General features: G+C 41.6%; 1 protein-coding gene across 4 annotated transcripts in view; it reads right to left on the reverse strand.

Annotated features, from left to right (window-relative positions):
• Window positions 1-21,275, reverse strand: part of LOC116844494 — a 163,320-nt gene that overhangs the window by 117,633 nt on the left and 24,412 nt on the right. Inside the window, exon 1 of one of the 4 annotated variants that reach the window (XM_032816061.1) lies at window positions 5,103-5,118. The exons of the other annotated variants lie outside the window; for them this stretch is intronic. The gene's annotated coding sequence lies outside the window, so the exon portion shown is untranslated. Of the gene's footprint in view, window positions 1-5,102; window positions 5,119-21,275 lie in introns of those variants that run through there. 4 annotated transcript variants of the gene reach the window in all.

Genomic DNA, 21,275 nt, shown 5'->3' on the forward strand with positions numbered 1-21,275 from the left:
TCTCTCTCTCTCTCTCTCTCTCTCTCTCTCTCTCTCTCGTTGGTCGTCGCATGTATGATTATCGCGCGATATCGTACATGCGGGCTCGAAATTATTATAATACTCCCTCTCAGATTCGCGATTTGTCGCGGCAAACGCATCCTCAAACGCGACGGACACGAGGATGCAGTGGCCATGCTTGTTCCGACGCTCTCGTAAGTAGCGACACACGCTTTTTCTAAATTTTTTCAATTTAGTCGTAGTATGCAAGAGTGGTCCAACCCATATGAAATATATGTGTGTTTTGAGAAAAATAAATATGAAAATTTAAAAATTATAAGTAGCACATACATATTAAAGTTCTTCACAATCGTTCAAGATGTTAAGCGTAGTCAATTTTCTTATCTTTAAAGATATTCATTGATAAACTTAATCTTTTAAAAAATGGATAAAGAAGACGCAATTAAATAGAAAATTAAAACTGTTTCTTAATCTATTTTAGGCACCCATAAGACTTAGGTCTTTTTTGTTTCATGTAAAAAGACATAGGGACAAGGCATTGGAGTAAAAACTTAAAAATCACAATTTTGTAGGTTAGATTATTCTTGCATACGTATGACCATTTCTCAAAGTGAAATTTCACTCTATACAAATACATATGCTAAAAATACATTGTAAAAAGAAATATAACTTTAATGTAAGTTTTACTATAATATTCCCCCTACAATATGTGTGCGTGTGTAAATTTTGTATGACGTATCAACTTGAGTAAATTTTCATCATTTTTCTCGTAATCCTTCTTTATCGTTCTATATCATAAATATGAGCGCAATATGAGACATTCAAAAGGGATGCAAACTTTACAAAACCAGTAAAGTTGCTTTCCAAATTAGTATACGTTTGTTTATTAGCTCTCTAAATTTCTTGGAATTTCTTCTTCTTGAAATTTCACTCAAAAAGTAAAGTGATCACTCGAATTGTGATTTTTTACTTGCATAGACTATAATACATGTTGTTGTATAAATTATATATACAAGTGATTTTTTACTTGTATATAAGAATTGTATATTGAATATATCGTAACAAATTTTCTCAAATTTGTATAGAGTGAATTATCCACTCTAAATCAGCAGCATTTTCACGATCGCTTGGAATGAAAATACTGCCACGCTTTATTTGTTTTTTTCTTTAGTAACGTCCTACTTTAAGAAATTTAATAAATGGTAGATAGAATTTATTATAAATTAAGAAAACATTACTTTGAGAAGCAATTTTTATGTATTTGTAGTCGATTACTGTACATTATTACATGTCAGTAGTAGTTTCAATTCTGACAATTTGAAGCGTTACGACTTCATTCAATAAAAAGTATACATATTGATTTGCAATCGACTATCCAATTCACTCTTCAATTTTAAGTGAAGATAGTCATTCGACGATTCCCAGCGGAGAATTCGCTCTACATGAATGAAAAATCATTTAAATTTGAGTGACTCGGCGACCATTGTACTTTGTAAGTGGAATTTCACTTCAAGAAATCTAAAGATCAAATTTCACAAATGTCATCACGCTCTATATTGTTAAACTCCTATCATAACCGATTACTGCACATACACTTGAGCACAGTGACTTTCAACAACTTAGATAGTTGCAACTTCATTCGACAAGAAGTATACAAACCAATTTGCAACCGTCTGCACACCATCGTCACAGAGACATATTCTAATTGATTACAACATTTACTATTACTGTTACTGTTATTTACGTTCACTATTTACTTTATATATGAAGTCAGAATCCGTTCTGAGCATTCATTCTCGCGATTTTGAGCGGCAATATTTTCACTGTTGCTTCGAGTGAAAATACAGTCACTCCTCGCTGAATGAGATCCCGCTCCAAGAAATTCAGAAAGTAACCTCCATTCGTCGTCACGCGTCCCTTTTCACGGCGAAACGATTACTGACGCGATCGTTTCGCGGCAAACAAAATCTGCTAAAAATGTATCGCATAGCGCGATACATATTGGTGAACCGTAACCAATATGCACGAGTTAGCACGAGTTAAAGAAGACTGACATCGTCGTTCTTGAGAGTTGCTGCGAGTGACGCCGATTTGGGATCGGAAGGGAGGGGGGGAGCGACTGCAAAAGGGGAAAGGAAGCTTAAAAGCCAATATATCAGAATAATAACTTGTCCATTAAAACGCTTAAGTAGTAATAAGTAGGCGAGCCTAACTGACAGGCACTTGGAGATTCCCGCGGATTAAAGTGTCCAACTCGCGGAATTTATCGAAGAAAATAAATAACCGCGTGCATTCGCGCGCGACTAGCTTTTCCCGCCGCGCCGTTAAGTCCCCGGTAAGACTATAGACTCTCGCGAACGTGAAGTCCCCTCTCCGTCTTGAAGAAAATTACGCCGGAAGTTTTCGAGCGCGACGCAGACGCGCGCCGCGCGAAATTTCCGGGATGGAAAAAAAAGAACAGCGATATAGCAGCACTGGCCGATTAAACTTGAACCATTCCGCGGGCGCGCTCGGCTCGAGCCACCGACAGGGCGGACAGTTTTGCGCGTATCGCTCGTGCAAATCGGGTTATTACACGGAGCATTTCACCGACGAATTATTGGTATTTCGGCGAAGCGACGGGGGCAGCCGGCTTTACGATAACGAACGTTATTTCCTCTTAAACATTCGCACCGATTGTTAAACATATGTTAATTAAATGTAATATAATTAATATAGAGCCAATTCTATATGTGCATATATATATTTATATTTATATGATTTAGTACAACGCAGGATTGTTTTCACGCTTATTAATCAGTAAATCTCCCTGCCTGTGCACACAGAATAATACATATTGCATTTAAAAAAATGTTGCTTGTTTCGAGAATTTCATAAGTTTATATAACCGCGAATCTATCATAAATGTTTTCATCAGAAGCATTAAATTTACAATTCAAAATACATTCTGAATTCCAGAAAGTGTAGCATCAATCAAGAATATTAAATTAAAACCAAAATTCGCGGTTTGTTCACTTACATAGAGTCGAACCAACTTTCTGTTCAATAAAATTTTATTATTATATGTCTTGTAAAGAGAATAAATTTTTCTTTTGAATATATCGTAACAAATTTTCTCAAATTTGTGATGAATATTTGTGTGAAAAGTATTATCAAATAAATCAAGAAAATATCGTTTGTTGAAGATAACCATTATCTAAACGAAAGAAAGTAAACTAAAGAAGCGCAGTTACTTCTTAGCAGTCAAATAATATTTTTCCGTGTATGCGTTTGACATCCCTTTATGATGTTTCGATTGCAATATTGCCGTAGCTGCTGCAGAGAAATCGTCATACGGAGGAAGATGTAACGGAACGATACATTTTCCGCGGCTATACTAATAATTGAATTGCTGAAGAATACAACGCGATAGATCGTCGCGTGTGCCGAAAGAGTGGCTACGGCTCCGCCGTTCTCCGAGGTCCTTAACGGAAGATTCAATTTTCGATAGACGGGTAGACGAGTTTTAATCCCGAAAGAATTGTGCGTACGTGCCTTATTGATTGTTGGCTTATCGCGAATCTTAATTCGACATGGGGGAAGTAACCATGTTAAACCCACCGCCACGAATGCAATTAACTGTACAACTGAATCCAAAGATCCGATGTAGAAAATAAGAGAGACGGATTCACTTTGTTCTTCGAGTATTTTTGTAAACATTATTTCCTCGCAAGACGCTGCAAAAGAACAAGAAAGATGAAGCAGAGACGGTCAGTACTTGCGAATAACTGTTTTAATAATTATCAAATATATTTGTAGTTTGATAATTACGTTTATACACGGAGAGCATTTTATAGCAAAAATTACTATAGAATTTTATAACCGAGTAATAGATTGACATTTTGCAGTAAATAACTGCTAAAACTTTGAAAAAATTCGCTATGTTTCTGGCGAAACTCTTTCTTATTATGTTTCTAAACAAGATAAATTTTTGTGATAGTCTAATTAGTATAATCATTTTTGATAATCTCTATATATAACTTCTACACTATACTAGAAACACTAAAACTAAAAATAATTTATATATATATAAATTGTATACAACTGTAATATTTACTCTGTCCCATAAATTTCTATAAAAATAATATTTCGATGCTTAACGTGAGAAAATTCGGTGAAGGAAGGCACATTATTTTCTCTATTATTTTCTGTTATTTTACATTGTTTTATATATATGTTCTAATTTTCTTTTTAAATGGATTGCTTTATAATCCTTTTATTTCCCTGGCGATGCAATTGCAACAGTAACAGCGCTTATGACTCGCCTTTCGTTTACGCACGATATAAAGTCAATAAATAAGAAATGAAGTCAGACAATGATAATGATATTGTCATGTTGAGATTACAGTATGGACTAAGAAGACGAAGAAATATTTTTCACTACACATTTACGCGATGACATTCCGGAATATTCCACACCGAAAGTGCGACGGAAGTGGGCGAATGGCGGCTACTGTTACGTGACGTTGCACCAGGTTGCGCAACTCGGGGTACCGTGGGGCAAGACTCTCCGCGTTTCTCCCAGCGTAGATTACCAGGCCAGCGGTTTCATGCGAAACGGTACCCGGGCGAATTTGCGCGCGGTGTGTGTTCCTTATGACATATCTTAAAATTTTCTTAAGACACGAGAGCGCTTTCCATCGCAGGGCGCGACTGCCATCGTGACGGAAACACACCCCCGCGGCTAGTGAGAGACGAGAGAACGAGAGAAAAAAAGAGAGAGAGGAAGAGAGTGGGTGAAATGGAGGTGCGGTGGCGTGGCGGCCGGGGAACAAATCGAAAATGGATTTTCCCGGTGCGGCGCGTTGCCGCTGGTAGCCTTCGAGCGGCGAACGAAAGCATTTGCCGGTTTATTCGCGGCTGGCTGTTACCCGGCAGCCATCTTCCGACCGTCTCGCGGCATGAAAGTTGCAGCGCGCCTTCGGTGATACGCCCATATGTGCTAAAAGCGGCTCTGTGTACGTACGTGCGTGCACATGGGTGTGCGACTGTGTGCGTGTGTGTGTGTGTGCATGTGTGTGCGTGCGTGCGTATGTGTGTGCACACGACACCGCGGTACCAACCTGTCTGTGGCGCCAACCCACCCGGCGAACTTCTTCTTCTATCGCTTCTCCGCCCGCTGTCTTTCAGGCCCCTTAATCCTCCACCTACTCCACCTACCCCCGTAGCCTGTCCCCTCTCACCCCGCGCTACCCGTCCTCGGCCCCGTCCTGCTTCTTCTCCTGCCGCCGACTCGAAAAGGATGAGAAGGGAGGGAGGAAGAGCCGCCGGCGGCATTTCCTCGACGAAATACGGATGTACGTGCCTCCATATCCCGATCTCGTACGTGGAATACCGCGGCGCGGTGCCTCCCCATCCAAGGACGAAGGCGTGGAGGCCGCTTGACCTTTGGCCGCCGCGTCGACCGCGTTGTCGGCTCCGGAAGATGAGGTGCACACACAGCAGCAGCAAGCTGCTCTACTCGTCTTTGCCCGTAGTCGCGGACGAGCGGACCAACGGCGGAAGATCGACGCGGCGACGGACAGGGAGAATTCGCCGCAGGAGCGAATGAATGTTTGATGAACGCGAACGAGCGACCCTGAGCACGCGGCGCGATCGGATTGACGTAGGTTCTCCGCTGGTCGACTCTCTCCGGGCCTTTTATTTGTCCTTGCCGTCGGACCTTGCGGACCTCGAGATCAATCCCCGTCGCCGTACTGATAAAAACTCGCAGAAAGGGCAAAATGGCGGTCTCGGTACGGTCCGACTTGGCTCGGCTTCGCCAAGAGGGAGAAATTGCAACTCCGGCCGCGCATCGGGGCGACGTTAGGGCCAGGGAAATTGGAACAGGAACTATCGATCCCGCCGGGATCCCGCGTTGCCCTTTTACCTCCCTCTCCCCCCGGCCACACTTTGGCGTTATCGGAGATCCGCGAGACGTTGCTGCGGCTCAAGGCTACTCCACTAGCGGCACCAGCAGGACGAGAACGACCAGGACGAAGAGGAGAGAGGCTGCGACCACTCCCGCAATCCCCCGCAACGGCGGGCGCGGCGGTGGAATAAAAGAAAGATGGTCGGGCTTGCATTTTCGCGGCGGAGATACGAGCGGAGAGGCGACCTCCCTCTTGGCCGGGTCCTCGCGTGCAACGTCGGCAGCCGCAAAAAGAAGCGCATGCATCGCCACCGCCGCCACCCACGCCATCCACGCCGCCGCCGTCGCCGTCACCGTCGCCAGCGTAGGGTAGGTAAGTAAAATAATAAAATACAACGGCGACGGAGTTCGCGCGCGGCCGACGTCGATACGACGCGGCCAATGGGAGTCTGCGGGAATCCGTGACGTCGTTGGACGGGTGCGCCGGTTGCTAGGAGGGTTGTAGGTGGAGCCAGGCGGAGCGACGCCCCGGGAGGACAGGTGGAAAATGCAGGTGAAAGCCACGGGGAGCCGTGCGGGATTGCCGCCGATGCCGAATTCGCGCGCGCGTCGGTGCAACCCCGCGGCGAGCCGACCGGGGAATTCGAGCCCCGTGAGCGGGTGGTGAGCGGGGGAGGCGAGCAAGTGCGCGCAGCAACCCCCGTTCGGTTCTACCTCGCCTTACATAACCCGCCACGGGCGCGGTTTCTTCTTCTTCTTCTTATTCCTCTGCGGCTTTCTCGCGCGATCGAGGCGGTCCCGGCCGCGAACCGAATGATATTATTCCTTAATTCCCCGCGATGCACCGCTCAATTTCGCGCGAGATGTGGCGAGCACCGCGCTTTCGAGGACAGCTGATGGCGGACGCGGCGGACGCGGGGGTGCAACGATCGCTTCGCTGAGAATTGCAGCGCGCGAAGGATCGAGGTATACCCCCGGCGCAGCTCGAAGACATGAACGTCGTCGACGACATAATTAACGGGAGAACGCGAGCGCGATAATCGCGACTCGCGAGAATTCTCATCGAGACCGAGCGAACGACAGAGAGCGAGGAAGAGGGAAGGGGCAAAAAAAGAAAGAGTGGCCCCGGGTGACTCTCGGCGTCATAAACAAGCCGTCACGATTATTAACCATTACGCCGCGGTTTCCATTCCATTCACGTAGCCGCGAGCAGTCGCCGTTTTTACCTCTCGCGCCCTCGTCGCGTTCCTCTCTTCCGCGTTCATCTCTCCCTCTCTCTCTCTGCCTCTGTTCTCTTTTCCTCTTTTTTTTAATGTCCAAAAGCGCAACTTTATTCGTCGTTTTTAAGGCTCACGTGGGAGCGCGCGAGGACTTAACGGCCGCGGAAATGGAATTTCACTGAAGAATTCATCGGCGTGGATGCGCTGTTTTACTGCGCGAGACTTTGAACCTCGCAGCGATGACTCTGCGGATAATTCATGGCGCACGGTTTTGCCCGTGAAAAATTCACCATGGCGCGAACGTGTCCCGAACTCCTTTTCTCCCCGCGTCTTACCCTTCGCTCGCGCTTGGCCTCGTCGAGCTGCAACAAGGGTTCGCCTGGAAATTGCATCCTGACTCGCGCGACCAAGCCTCTCCTCACGCCGGTTGACACTCGACGGCTGACCCGAAATGTTTCCCGCCGAATTTCGCCCGTAGCGTTACACGCCGAGAGATACCGAGAGTATTCGTTAAACGCAAACTGATACATTTTCCCGTGCGCGTAACTGAGGAGGAAGGAAGTACGGACGAGACGGGGCGAGAGAAACTACACGGAGAGGCGTCGCGCTGTTATTCGCGACGCCGTCACGGAAGAGAGGGCCAGAGAGAGAGAGAGAGAGAGAGAGAGAGAGAGAGATCATCTCGTTCGGGATACCCCGAAGAAGAATGACTTTCCCCGGTCACGTAGGGAACGCTCTCTCGTCCGTCTAGACGTTGCCTCCGTCTTCGTCCCGCCGTCTTCGAATTTCTTAGCCGACCCTGCCCGACCTTACGAACCGATTGGTTACCACCTTCTGGTTACGACGCGACAGGGTAACGCGCCCGCCTAAAGACATCTAAGCCGCAGGGGTTAACCCGGCACCTGGTGCACACTCCCACGAGACGCTGCTTGCTATTCGTTCTGCGCGCCTTACCTCACCTTCCTTTTACCCCTCTCCCTCCCCCCCCCGCCTCTGCCACTCTTCTGTCCCCGGAACGATTGTATTTTCCGCCGGTGGAATTGACGAGGGATGAGCAGTCGTGTGTCTGTGATAGCGCCGAGGAGGACGCCGGGGCTCGCCGAAAGTGCCGAGGCAATGTCCCGGATGGATGAAGAGTGGCTTCGCCGATCACGCGGCCATCGGTCGCGCGGAATGCCGATTTCTGCGCGGACAATCGGCATCGTCGCGCCCGAACTTGACTTGAGAGAGTCTGCTTCGTGAGGATTTGTATTTTTCGGATAGATCTACGTTATCTACTATATTGTACTATATTGTTATCTGTCCGCGGCAAAAACTCGGGGGAGAATGCTATCTTTGCAATTCCACGCGCTGAATAATGCAGAAAACGATAAGAGGTTTGGAAGAGCGTGTATCCCATATATGTAAAGAAACGAACTACACACAGCGAGAATTTTGTAATAAAAATTGCTATAGAACTTTATCATCTGGTGTCAACAGGTTAATTTTGCCAGTAAGTCGACATTGCAGTAATCGACTGTACTTTCATTTCACATGTACTCATACTAATTCAAAAACAGAAACTGTGCTGACATTTTTCTCAATTTGCTTTGTTCCTAAACACAGTAAAATTCCAGCGATTTACATTTTGGAAACTGAAATGTGTTATTATGTGTGTTACATTCTCGCCGTGTAGAAACACATCATCTTGAAAATTAAAGCAGACAATTAATAAATTAATAGGAAAAAGGCGCTAATAAGGAAGAAAGAATGCGTCGTATTAACCATTAACTCTGTACTCTAATCTACAAATAACTGTAAATTAATTTTAAGCTGTAAACTAATTTTAAACTGTAAACGTAATTTTAATCGATTTACTTGTAATTCATTTATGTTGTAATTTTAATTCCTCGACTGAGCACCGACACAAGAGTCCTCGGTTGTACCGCCGCGAAACCTACTTCTGGTTTTCGACGCAGGTAGCAAAACACGAGAACGAATGAAGTCATGTAGACGGCTATATGCGTACATATAGCATCGTGAGACATATACACACGCGGCGTGTAGATTTGTACTTTTTCGCGCACATGTGTACCTCATTCCCCGTGATTGTGCCGGAATCCAATAAGACAGCCGATGCAACCTGTCCCCGTCGTAAAACAGGGCAAACAAATTTCGTGCCGCGTCGCACGACACACCAAGTACACCGTGTCGCCGGAAAAATGACATATAAAGCGTCGAAAGCAATAAGGGGGAACACCGTGAAGCGGTAATTAAATTAATAAAAACACGCACAACAGCATGTCGCGTCAGTAAATTGATTCCTTAATGACACCTTCAATTGATAGATTAAATTTAATGTAAAAAACGAACAATTTTATTACGGGCAGAAAAGACACACATAACGAGGAATAGATGCGAGCAGCATAGTTGCATCACTTTGTACGATAGTAACGCGTAACTCAGTTACTTTACTACTCGGTATGACTCAGTTACTTTAGCACATCAATTATATCAATGCAGTTGCGTGTGATCTGGTTGTGGGGAAACCAGGAATTAATTGAAATGACACTCGCTCACGTAACTAGTTATTCCGTATTTTACTACTCAATTTAATTGGCACAACTGGATTTATGTGCAAGTCAACCATATTGTTTTTCCTGTGTACTATTACATTCACTACTTACTGTTTCCTAACTAACGAAAGAGTTGCAATCTTTCGGTGAATTCTGTTAAGCGAGATCGACTACTTTTTAAGAGAACAAGAACACTGATTGCAACAATAAAACGATAAGTAAAAGTCAATGCCCAAACATATATCTCATCCTGAACATTCTTATTATTTTGATCTTAAAATATAAATATTTAAACTTTAAACACATAAAATATATGTACAAACATTAAGTATATATACACATTGTGTTGAAAGCTTAAATATTTGTATTTAAAGACCAAAATAATAAGAATGTCCAGAATTGAGTATGTGTCCGGGAACTGGCACATTTACCTTAAGGCGTAACAAACAGAAAATGAAGAATTATCTCAAACAACGTCGCGCGCTCGTGCAAAGCTGTCCTGGGTTGTAAGATATTCGTTTCGTCGTGAACAGAACACACACGGGACGACAAGGATCCGCGTAGTAATCGATTAAAATCACCGGGTCGCGTTATTAATGCACATTGACCGGCGATGAGCGGCGCGGCACACCTCGTCCTGATTGACTCTGTAATATTAAACGCAATCCAAGTTAGCAGACCGGCCCGACGATGACGAGAGCGTGCGGAGGTAAACGGGCCGTTGAAGGGCCCGCGGTAGATTAAACTTGAGCAATTTTGGAGATTTCGTCGGCGATTAATCCGACGTGGCTGACCGATTATTAATTGGTGATTAATTTCAAATCGCGCGGATTCCGCCGTAAACGCGGGCGCTGGGAATTGCAGCCGGTCGTCGCGGCGTCGTTCGCAAAGCGACATCATTAGTCATTAACGAGTTGCGGTCTATCGCGTTCGGCGCGCGCGAGTTCGGTCTAAGAAAATTACTTCCACCATAGTTGATGGCCGGCAAATGATTGCAAGTCGATGGATGAACGGTATAAACGACGATGAGACCGATAGCAGTTAAAATCGACATTCTCGTTCTCCTAACCCTGCATTGCCCTCGTATGAGGCGAACGCTCAATTGAAATTTTATCTTCTCTAATTGTGCAAAGGTAGCTTAACAATTGGCTTTGAAACTTTCTGACTTTTCATTTACAACCTTTTAGATTATACTTTTATGATTGTTTTCTTAATCGTATAGCTTAATCGTATAGTTTTTATTAATAAGCTCTGGAAGTGTTAACGCGGGCTCATAGCGCTCATAGTAAGAGTAAATATGTAAAATTATTAATGCAACTCGTGCTGTTACCAAATTTAAACTTTACTGATGGATCAATAGATCAGTGTTTTAATACATCTACTCATCTTTATGAAGCTATATTAATTCAGTAAACATTAAATTTTTATTTAAAAAAATTTAAACAGACGCTGCATTTCGCTTATATGAAAGCACTAACGTTCGTCAGCTGAACGAGAGAGCAATGGAGGATGCTATGTCTGAAAACTATTTGGAAACTACTGACAAAATATAGAGATTTTTGCGTCAAAGTTCACGTCGTTAGCAACACAGAATTACAACTTTTACACCTTGAAAATATGTGTAATAACGAATTGAAGCATTGCTCGCTATGTGACAAGAAAATATTTTAGAACGATAAAATATTTTAAAAACGACAAAATATTTTAGAACGATAAAATATTTTAAAATTGACATCTCGAGCTGTCAGTTGGCGTGAATATTTACTTGATACAAAAGGTTCTGCAGGTTTGTACGTATTGTACGTGTGTGTTTGCTCCGCTGACGAAAATTTCAAGAAATATTTTTGTATCTTTACGACTAAATGTAAGAGCTATATGGAAGGTATTTACAGAAAAATTTCTACATATGCGTAGTTATGTTTTCTACTAATGTAGTAAAATAAAGCAGCACATGTAGAAAAATTATGTAATTTTGCTGCTAAAAAAAAGCCAATTTACTTTCTCCTTCTTTTAAATAATGGTTATCTTCAGGAAAGAATATTATATCTTGATGTGAAATATTTTCTTGACGACAATTTTTAAATATATTCACACGAGTTTTACGAAAAAAATTTCATTATCATATACTCAAAAAAAGAATTAATTTTTTTCATAAAAATATTATAAAATTTTATCGAAAAAAAAAATTTATCGAAAATGTCGAATCTTTTTCAAATCAATATTCTTGATTGAAATGCTATATTTGTTAGAATTCAGAATGTGTTTTGAATAAGCTTGATGCTTAAGATGAACTTATAATTGTGGATATATAAACTTATGAAAGAAATACTTAAACGAGAAACGCGCTATCTCGCATGCAGCGTGTATCTTTCTATATGCGTCAAAGTTTGATTAATCACTAATTGGAAACTATTTATGATTTTCTGCATGACGACTGATGAATTTTGATTATGGATCCGCCGATGATTTTAGTCAAGGAAAATCTCAGTCAATTAATCCCCGACACTGATCAAGATTAATAGCTTATTTCCCCAATCTCTCAGTCTTCCCTGATCTCACCCTCCTTTAGCTTTGAGCATATATGCATGCATGCATGCAAGCGGCACTATCCCCTACGAGTCTCAAAGTTTCCCACTTAAAACGCTGGAATTGCTGCTTTGTCGCAACGACGACGACGTTGAGACAGCGAAATGCGACACGCGGCCGGCGGAGAAGAGTCCACAAAGTTTCGGCGCGCTTCGCAACAGTAGCAGCAGCAGAAGGAGCGCGATTAAGCGAGGGCCGTAAGGTAACGGCACGCTGCTCGTTAGGCAGGGCTTGCCCTAAGTGATCTCGTATAACACGGGATTTTATGGAGAGTGCATTGGGTCTCTTTGCATGCATTTGCGGGGCGGCTGAGTGCCCCTTACCGGCGAGATGACGATTATCGTCCATCTCGGCGCGATGTGCCGGCGGTGTGGTGTATCTACCTGCGGGCCGATATACATTTCTCTCCCCGAGGCCGCCTGAATTTCAGCCACGCGCGATTTACGTCGCCCTCCGGCCGATCTACGCACGACTCCAAGGCTCTGAAGCGTCCCAACGCGAATACTTCGTTATAGTGTCGGGCAGGTCTCTATTGCGGGGTGGATTTCTATTGCGGGCTCCTAATTTATTTATCATTGTTCATAAGGCGTGGGTCTACATTGCATGAAGAACTACATTTTCCGAAGAACAATTGTTTTTTTTATTTTTAATTTCTTCTTTTTCTGTTGCTGCCTCTCTGAGCCAAAAAACCACATAACGATTCCTTCGATCATTTCTTAGGCTTACATTAATAGTCATTACTTGACATTTGTCTCATGTGAAATACTCAGACCTGAATTTGGAGTTAAATTTGAGTGTTTCGCTTGAAACATATACGAATAAATTTCGCATAAAATATATACGACATTGTATTGGTAATTGTGACTCAACTGGGAAACTTATCTCTAACTTTGAATTTAAATCTATCTCACAGTTACTTGAAGCAAGTTTCAAGTAACGAGCTATTGCAGCTCATAGTCGTTACTTGAAACGCTTTTCTTAAGTAAAATACTCTGATTTTAATTCATAATTAGATGAGGATTCTTTTCAGCAGAATCACGATTACAAATATTATGTCACACTAATTTTGAATAAAAAATCTGAGCATCTCATATGAGACAAACTTCAAGTAACAATTATTAATATGAGCCTAAGAAAACAATATTGAGTTGTTCGTATTTATCAAGCTATCATCGGTATTAATAGTAATCTCGTAATAGATGTAATAGTAATTACATCTGTAATCTCGATTCAGCTGAAAAACTCACATCTAATTCTGAATTCAAACCTGATTATCTCAATAATGCTTCGTTATAGTGTCGGGTAAGTCTCTATTGCAGGGTGGATTTCTATTGTAGACTCCTAATTTATTTATCATTGTCCATAAAGTGTGGGTCTACATTGTATGATTTTCCGAAAAACAATTGTTTTTTTATTTTTAATTTCTTCTCTCTCTCTATTGCTGCCCTTCTGAGCCAAAAAACCACATAGCGATTCCTTCGATCATTATCTCACCTGAAGCAAGTTTCAAGTAACGACTATTGATATGAACCTAAAACGTTTTTCAGGAAGAAAATTAACGCGTTTGCCTATTTCACAAAACGCTAAACGCTTTAATGTTAAAAAATAAAAAACAAAGGCTCATCCTCTGGGCTTCGAAAAGAGAAGGAGTAAGGACCTTCTCTCCCTCTTGGTATTCAAGGATCTCCGCGATTTGCTTGAGCTCGCTTTACGGCAACTACGCCCTTACGATCCGCAGTTAGTGAAGCACGACTCGGCGTGTTTCGCCGTACGACATGAGCGAGTTGTAATATCGCGGTAGATCGCGCGACATAGCTAATAGATCGGATAGACCGACCGGCCGGTCGGCCGTTAATCGCCGGATTAAGTGGCGAGCGGTTCGTTTAATTCGACGTTAGAGTTAGTGCGCGCGCGAGTTATAGGTGAGCGCGGTCGCTAAGGGGACGCCAGTGCGCGAAACCGGCAAATCGATCATTAAACGTCCGAGCTGTTAAATTAACCGCCATCTACTCAGCCGCGCTAATAAAGTGGTCGTTCCCTCTTCCTCGTCGGGGCCAGTTACACAAACCCACGCCGACGCACGTTGTGTGCTTTTGGTCGATACGCACCACCTCGAAAAACTTACACGTTGTCCACAAGCTCGCGAGAGACACGCATCTTCGCGATTACTTTCGGACGAGCTGTGTCGGATATGCGACTTCGATCGTACTCGTGGTTACATTATTATGACATCGGTGGCTAATGATATTCATTGTATTCACAAGTATGTTGTGGTCAAATCTGCTTAATATGTCGCGACGATATACACAGGAAAATACACCCTGCACTCAGGTAAGTATTGCTTGTGTTTGAAGCGTTTCGCTATAGTTTACATATCCGCAAATCTATCATAGGTTCATCATACCCCTGAGTCAAAAATTTTAGCTCTACTTTCGACATGAACTTTCTAACATTCTTCATTCTGAAGAAGCAGTGTGTGTTGAACACACAAGAAATTAAAATCCTATTTAACGCCTCTAAAACCTAATTTACTCTTGCTCTTTGCTTTCTGGTTCTTTTTTCTGTCTTTTTCTGGTTTAAGGCTTAAGATTTAAGTCAGAAGGAGATAAAGGGAAAGAAACAGAAAGCAAAAAACACATTGTGGATTAAGCTTAAATAGCAGAATATATACTAAATGCCACCTGTAGGTTCTAAAGAGGACCTTTCCTCAAAGTTAGTAATTAAATAGAATTAAAAGTTGTCGTAGGCTTCAGAGTGTCAAAATGGCCGTTAAATAAGACCGAAAGTAAAATAAAAATTTCGACTCGGGTAAGCATTAAATTTACTCAAAATCTCTGAGTTCAAACACTCTGAGTCCTAAATAAAAAGGTAAAATAAATTAAATAAAGTAAGTTTATAGTAGTTTCAGTCAGGAATAATAAATTAAAGGAAAACTACGGTTCGTTACGCTACATCGAGTTGAATCAACTATTTCTTAGATCAAATTTTATAATGTTATTGTGTACTGAGAAAAAACAGTTGGATCGAAAAAATCAGCGATTCATTATTGATTACCCGCTTTCAAAGAAATATTGTATCTATTAAACAGACTAAACAGATCTACACTGACGCACATCAGTGTAATAATAAGTTACATTAATATAGTTACTGATCAAATTGCAATCATTGAATCAATTAATGACTCATCACAACAACTATATAAATCGACTAAACGTTTGCTTCAACGTATTTTGCTCGTTCAAACAAAGTCTCACCCAACTATTTTTTTTTCTCATTGCAAAGAACATAAGCTCTCCTTTTGATTACGTTATAATAAGCTTTTCTAAAATTGGTGATAAGTATATTTGAGAAGACTATTTTATTAAGAAAATATTCTTTACTGCAAATAACTATTATTTAAAAGAAAAAAATCAAACTGAGCAATCTCTTTTCTGAACAGGTAAAGTAATATTTTTTTGTGTGTAAACCCGCGTTCGGATTTCTTTTCGTGTCGAAACAAATGTCGCCAGGCTTAAATCATTTTCCGAGGGATTCGTAACGTTTATCGTCGTCGTCGCGACGAGAACATTTCCAAGCGTAGCAGGCGTTCTGCGAGTGTAGAATTAATTCGGCGAGCTCGTGGAAAGGACTTGCAGAGAGAACGAAAGGGAGAGGAGGAAAGAGAAGAGAGAGAGAGAGAGAGAGAGAGAGAGAGAGAGAGAGAGAGAGAGAGAGAGAGCAGAGTAGAATAGAACAGAACAGAGCAGAGCAGAGCGAGAGCGCGAGTCTCGAGGGGACTATTCGCGAGTCCTTCGGGGTATCAATTGGCGTGCTCGTCCAGGTCGACAGCTGCGATAGTGAGACGCATTGTCCGGTCTGTGGTGGTAGTGAGTTCTTAATATTGAATAAGATCGACCTCGCTCCGCGCTGACCGGGCGCAGGCGAAATACTGACGGTCGCAGCGAGTAATTCCAAGGACGACTCGATTTTTGGGGCTGAATTGGAAAACGTACAAGTCGCTGCGGGTAACTTTTCAAGCGGAAAATAATCCAATGGGTCATTAACGGCGGGTGAAAATGAAAGGACGTGATGAATAATTAAAAGAGGAAATCTAAAGGCAGACTTTTATGTCTGCTAAGAATTGTGCACGGAGATAATTTAATCGTAAAAATTACTGTGAAATTTTCTGTAGCCCAGGAATAGATTAAAATTCTGCAGTAATTGACTTTGTTTCATATAGTGAGAAAGAATATTTGGAAATTTATCTGTGGAATATAAGGTTCACTTCTGAGAAACACAAAAATTTATTTCTGCGAGAAAAGCTCTATATCCCACAAATAAATTTTTAAGTATTTCACACCACACACACACACACACGCACAGTGTATGTGCTATTTATATTTTAGAAACTGAAATATTAAAAAGTTTGCTATGTTTCTAACGAAATTTACTACGTTCCTTAACACGATATACCTTACTAACAGAGTCTATTTCTGCACTACTGGAAACATAGTAAAATTGGAAAAAATTGATATGAAAAAAAACGCTGCAATATATTACGTGGAAACATAAAATAATAATAAATACGAAGCGCATTTATGTGACACAATGGCGGTCACATTTCCTCACTCAGAGAAGCGGAAATATTTATAAAAACTACACTATATTTAGGATAAGACTGCTTTACTGTACAGTTGCCTTCCCGTGTAATCCAATATAAAGAAAAAAAAACGTCTAAAACGTCCCAGGACGTGCCGCGAAATAATTATTTGATTGTTCACGCAACTCACACTATTCTTCTCCTTCGACCAGCGAGATGTTCTGCCGTAGATATCGCTTCGCGTACGTAAATACGATAAATCACCTGAATTATTAATGAAAGTAGAACACTTTTACCGAGCCGGCCGCGAGATGAAATATTAATACCCGCGCGATACTTTATTCGCGGCATTTAGTCGGTGAATTACACGCGGTGAGGCTAATTCATAATATTCGAGGGAGATCGAGTAATTAGTTCCGCCTTTCTAATTAATGTCTGAGCCTTAGCCCCATGGAAGGGCAACCCTCGAGCGCGATAAATATGTCACTGTGTACGCGTTATAGTCGCTCTGTGTATGAATTCAGAAACATTATGTCGCCATCGTAATCCGGCTCGAAGACACTTTATTAGAAGGCTCTTACGAAATTTCGCGATATACTGCGCCCGCAATAATTCCGGGAGAGCGACGAGGCCCTCGCCCCTCGACTCGTCGACTTTCCCGGTAAAATCGTTTTGATACGAGATCGGGCAAAAGCCAGTTACACGTCCGCGAAGAAGGAGTCGCGGCGAAGACCTTCGGCGGAAGGAGCCGTGGAGGGTCCGATCGAACCGTACCATTCAGCGCGGGTCTCTCTTTCTCTCTCGTCGGACTTTCCCCGGCCGACAAATTAAATTTTCCGAATCACAAGACGCGCGGAGGAACCGTTCGTCCGGCAACACCTTCGTCATAAATCATAATCAATCGTATTTCTACGAGTAGTCGGTTCTGACAGATTGTCGCTCCCTTGCGATCTTCTCCCTCTCTCGTCTCTTTTTTCCTCTCGTCCCTCTTCGAATCTACGTTTGTTCTATTTCTTTTTCTATCTTTCTAGACTATTTTCTCCTTAAGAAACTTTAACAATCATGCTTAAATATATATGTAAAACGTCAATGTTTCTAATAAAATATTTTTTCTAAAAAATAGTGTGTGCGTATTATATTGGTCCCTCTCTTTCTATTATAATCTTTTTTCATTCAAACCATCTTTCCCAGGGGAGAATTTTTGCTTACGAGGAAACGCGCCGCATCTTATTCGCGCACTCGAGCAATTATAAAGCCGATCGGAAATTCTGTGGGTCATTAGCGTACGTTAATCTACAAAAGTGCATCGATGAGGGGAGGAAGCTCATCTTTTAATGAGATTAAATCGACCTTACTCTCCCTCGCATATCTCCCGCCGCAAGAGAACGTGTGTCGTTCTCTTCCCTTTTCGCGTGATATCGCGTGAGAAATTTGTTGCCCGCTCAACAACCACGAATTTTTGAGCACGAACTTTTTCATTTACATACCGTGAAAGAGAAAACGAGACGGACAACGAGAAAACAGCTTTTATATCACCGAAGCATTCGACCATCTCTAAATTCGCGACGATTAAAACGGCGATATTTCATTCGCCGTGCGAAATTCCCACGGGAGGTCTTGAGAAGCGCGAAGACTCGAGAAAATCCCGGTATCCATCGCGATCCGGCCGCTGTCCAACGGAGGAGTCGCGAAAAATGGCGTAGATTAACCCGATACGTCCGTACGATCCCCCACATAACTTCTTGTAAAATCGAGGTCGGCCGAGCCCAACGGCGGCTCGCCGGTGAAAAAGGCGCGCAACCTTCGATACCATTTCACCTTCGACGTCTCTGGATAAACGATCGTCCAGGGCGAATAAATGCGCGCGTTAGTGAATTCTGCGCTCGCACCTCATAGTTACCGCGCCCTTTATCATGCGCGACTCGCGCCGCCCTCGATACCCTTACTATCTCAAAGTGAATCAGTGAATAGTCACTGATATCAGTTATAAGTATAGCACTGAGCAGTTTCAGTGCTATACTTATAACTGCAAATCAATGTTCACTGCTTCCAATGATGTTTCATTGATTTATTTTAAGAGACTACGTTTCCTGCACTGAGAGAAAAATATAGTTGCTTTTGGCGTCAACTATACATTTTTGTGATCTTAACCAGAAAAGTAATTAAAAGAACCATCTTTCTAATAACACTTACTAAAACAATAGTTTTCCTAACTATTTTTATGGTTAAAATCACAAAGGAGTATAGTTGACGCCGAAAGCAACTATATTTTTCTCTCAGTATGTCTCTTTCATCGTATAAGCTTAATCTACAATGTATTCTTTGCTTCCTGTTTCTTTCTCTTTATCTCTTCCTGACTCAAACTTTAAGCCTTAAGTCAGAAAAAGACAAAGAATAAGAAACAGGAAACAAAGAGCACATTGTAGATCAAGCTTTAGATTGCTGATAACTTCAACATTACGATACTTAAATTTGCAACACTGTCGAAGTCTTTCCATATATCCGGGACTCTTTTTTAGTATTCATCTTGAGAAGAACAGTGAACACATAAACGCGAAATGATCCTTTTAGGATACAGATTTTTTCTAAGTTTCATTAAAATCGAAATAATATTATAGTTAAAAAATATTATTTAGTAGTAACAAATTTTTAAGTCTCTCGAAATTTTATATTAATATTCTTCGTGAATCAATAAAGTTAAATGACGTGTTAATAATTAGAATGAAGTTTCTTGCAAGCAATAATACACTATTATAATACACTATATATAATACCGATAATATTTCCGATAATAAAAGTAATTTTCACTCATGAAATGATTGAAATCTTGTACACTTTATGAAAGCAGTTGTTTATGTTCTATTTAAATTAAAGAATTTATATTTAAGTAAATATCTATGTTATTAGTACTCACCAAACAAATATTTACTATTTTTAGATACCTTCTCTCAGTATAAAATATAATAGCGAATTCGGTTGCTTGCACTAAGGCTTGTTCATAGTATGTTTTATATTTAAAGATTGTCTTAAATAAATTCTCAAATATTTTTAACCAATAATATGATATGTACAACATCCGTACGAATATTTTATTAAATATTTTGTAGTTAAAATGTTTTTAAATATGTATTTAAGACACGATCTTAAATATAAGAATGTACTGTAAACAAGTCTTAAGAGGATGCTGAAAACTTTACCGACAAAACATTAATATTTTTCTGCAAAGTTTACGTCGTATTGGTTATATATAATTACAAATGCTTTTACGCAATGAAAGTACGTGCAAAAATAAATAGGAGCATTGCTCGATATGTGATGAAAACGAACAAAAAATGTTTAATGTAAAATCTCAAGCTGCCAGTTAGTGTAATATTTATCTAATCCAAAAGTTTCGCAGCTTGTACATACCGAAAGTGTGGATGCTCCAAACAAAAAAATTTTGAAGAACATTGCTCCACTTTCGCATCTGCATTTGGAAGCTTAAGAATATCAAAAAAATTTGCAGAAAGATTTCTACACATATATGGTTAGGTTTTACGTTGAATATGGTAAAACAAAGCAACACACATTCATATAAGCTCTGTATATACAAGAAATATGAAAAGGATAGCGTAATTATGTTAGTGACGATCGTCTCTGCATTATCGACATTGTTCGAATTCGTCATCGACTCCAGCATCCCCTTAACGCGCACTCAGTACGCACTAGTGCAAGCTACCGAATTCGCTATTAGTAACAAAAGAATAGTCAACTACCGCAGAATGTCGATGATCTCTGTCATAAAATTCTAATAGTATAATCTATATACAAACTAGAACGTCTGTGTGTCTGTATATATATCCCCTATGCATTCCTAAACCCTTTCGATCTGGATAAAATTTAATAAAAGATATAGTCTACGGAAAATATAAACTACGTGAGACCTGGATATTCCGCCCCCTTCCCCTGATTTTATCCCCTTGACACTTTATGGTAATCCGAGCGCAGTGCCGAAGTAATTTTAGCTAGTTTCTGCTATAACATTCTCTCCGTGGGAAGCCAATCAATCGTTAAGCCGCGGCGACGAAGTTATCGCGGAGTCTGCTAATTTATCGAAATCGCCGGCGCTTCGTCGCGGTGATCAACACTTGCCGCGACATTCGCCGTTCGGTTGCACCAAATCGCACACTCACGAGGGGGATTATGCGCCGTATTATCCAAGGCTCTCCCTACATTTTTTTTCCTTTTTTCAGTGAGAGCGCGCATTTTTGCGCATATAATCTCGTCGGTAAGTCGGACGCGCCGACGATATAGACGCCGATGGAAATTTCGAGCATTGAAAGTATCTGGTAGGCCGTAGTACGGACCACGCGCACGTACTCGGGTACGGAAATGTCCAGCGAGATAGCCACTCGTAACGAACAATGGCCGGTTCTGGTCGGACCGAAGTCAGGAGAGCCTCTCCC

The sequence above is a fragment of the Odontomachus brunneus genome, unplaced genomic scaffold (genome assembly GCF_010583005.1).
Source record: "Odontomachus brunneus isolate Ranch 3 - 2012 unplaced genomic scaffold, Obru_v1 Obru_scaffold_042, whole genome shotgun sequence".
NCBI lineage: Eukaryota > Metazoa > Arthropoda > Insecta > Hymenoptera > Formicidae > Odontomachus > Odontomachus brunneus.